The sequence below is a fragment of the Meles meles genome, chromosome 11 (assembly GCF_922984935.1).
Source record: "Meles meles chromosome 11, mMelMel3.1 paternal haplotype, whole genome shotgun sequence".
Taxonomy (NCBI): domain Eukaryota; kingdom Metazoa; phylum Chordata; class Mammalia; order Carnivora; family Mustelidae; genus Meles; species Meles meles.
This window is the reverse complement of record NC_060076.1, coordinates 49,992,544-49,994,793: the sequence shown is the minus strand read 5'-3', so window position 1 is coordinate 49,994,793 and position 2,250 is coordinate 49,992,544. Positions and strand designations below refer to the sequence as shown.

Here is a 2,250-nt window from a genome sequence, read left to right as displayed (position 1 = left end):
CATGGCATCACCATTTGAATGATGATTGTGGAGACTGTATTACATGGGATAGTTAATGAAAATGAGCAGGATAAAAAACTGTATATCCTCAATGAGTGCAACTGTGTATTTGTCTGTGTCTGTATATTTTAAAATCTGGAAAGAAAACATACATATATGCAAGTAGTAGCTGGGCTGGAGAATGAGGATTGTAGGGTGATTTTCTTTTCTTTGGTCATTTTAAGGCATTTTCAAGTTTTCTCAGCCTTGATGTTCTTTCATGTATCTAATGCTCGATTATGTATGAAATAGATACAAGTGCCTGTCCCTTATAACCAAGTCTCTACCAAGCGGCCAACGGGTACTTAGAAAGCATGGGCTGTTCTTATGCAATCTCCATTTGCATAACAGCTTTTGCTTCCTAAATCTTTAGTCCCCAACATTTGGAGGTTTCCCTTCAATTAGCATTGCATCAAAAAGGAGGACACTTCTGCTGACCAGTGCTCAGCTGGGCCCATGGCCGCTGTGTTGCTTGGCCTTTTCCAGGGAAGCTGGACACATCACTGAGCATCCCACAATCTGCGGTGGGGAGAGAGAAAGAGAAGTGACATTCTTTGAAAACCGTGCTAACTCTATCTTACCATGGATTCTTCCAGTTAATAACTGAACATAAGCGATCGTGAATTTGCGTTGGGAGACCACCTGCCTAAAAGACTCTCTTGTTTTGTTTTGCTTTATTGAACTATGGGGTGGTCTCCATTAGTGGATTTCACCGTATACAGATTTAGTCAAAGCCATTATTATATTTAAATTTGTTGAGCTGGAGTTTTATAAGAGATTTATCCCAAAGGAAATCGACTCGCCTTTGTGTATGTGTTCATTTCAAAATACAGTATCTTGTCTCATTAAATCCCAAAGAATGAGGGATTACAACAAAACAAAGCAGGCACTGCCTTTATTAAGCAGGCTAAACAATGTGCAGTAAAGACGATGAATTTTCTTTTCTTCCTTTGGGATTACATAATTGAACATAAGTTGATATAAAGAGAAGATTTCTGAATGAGACAGACTTGAAAACAATCTCATTTAAAAGAAAAACACATTTTTTTTTTCTTTTCTGGAAGGATCTGATATTAAATAAGAGATTTTCTCTCTAGTGCTCCTGTCTCTTAGTTATCATAATGAAATAATTTCCCAAACTATACCTCTTGTTACTGGTTGTCATGGAAATAGTTGTGCTATATCCACAGTTGAGCATTAAAATATCACAATGAAATTCATAGAGAGGAGAGTGCCTGGAGAAGTCTCTTTAATTTTAATCTGAATGCATCTGATAATACCTCAGAGATAAATGGTTACCATTCCCTTCATCCACAATTGATCAAAAAGCTAAGCAAATCATAAGGCCCTCTTCTCTTTTGCACAAATTTTTGGGTCTACCAGATTATTCCCTTGTGAGAACTGGGAGAAAGATGTTCAATCACCCAGCAATCCTCGAAGTAGAAGGCTTTAGGAAATAATATTAATTAGCAATAATCACACCTTGGATAAACCTCATTGGCTATTATACTGCCACTGTGCAAAGCTTAGGAAATAATATTTAAAGAAGCATCTTTTGACGGCTTGCTCTATGCTTGGTACTATGTTAAAGGCTTTGCATATTTTAGCGAATTTAGTCTTCATAGTAGCCCAGGGTATAGATGCTGACATTGTACCCATTTTACAGATGAAAAAGATAAGCAGTAAGGTAAGTAACAGAGTTACTAAGTTTTGAGCAAAGACCTGAACTCAGGTCACTGGGATTCTAAAACCTCTTTTAGTGACTAGTCCAGTATGTTGCCTTACCAAAGGGAAAGGTCCTAAAGGATTGGGAAGGGAAGACTTTGGGAGGGGGGTGGTATATCGAAAGAGGATTCTCCTGAAAAAAGTTCTTTGGGCTAGGAGTGGAGGAAGATAATTTTACATTGTTTGTAGAATGTGAGTCTATGAAACCAAGTGCCAGTGGTTCAACCAGGTACTAAAAATGCGAGTAGAGATGGGAAAAACATGAACAGTCAAAATGATCAGGAATTCCAGGATCTAATTCCCTGTTTCTAAAATAAAACAAAACAAACAACCAAAAAAACCCTGAAAAATTTTGGGTTTTTTAATCATTTGAAAATGACCTGAAAGTTGGGGATGGGGCATAGAGTCAGCTGGTAACTAGCATTTCAATAGCTTCTCTTGGGAAATTTGGACATACATTCCGTCATATCATAGCCATGTGCTTAC

At 37.6% G+C, this 2,250-nt stretch overlaps 1 non-coding gene across 1 annotated transcript; it reads right to left on the bottom strand.

The window, feature by feature from the left end:
- Positions 1-1,427: 1,427 nt before the first annotated feature.
- Positions 1,428-1,566, bottom strand: LOC123953632. The gene has a single exon (XR_006820900.1). It is a non-coding gene; the product is annotated as a U4 spliceosomal RNA (small nuclear RNA).
- Positions 1,567-2,250: the final 684 nt, after the last annotated feature.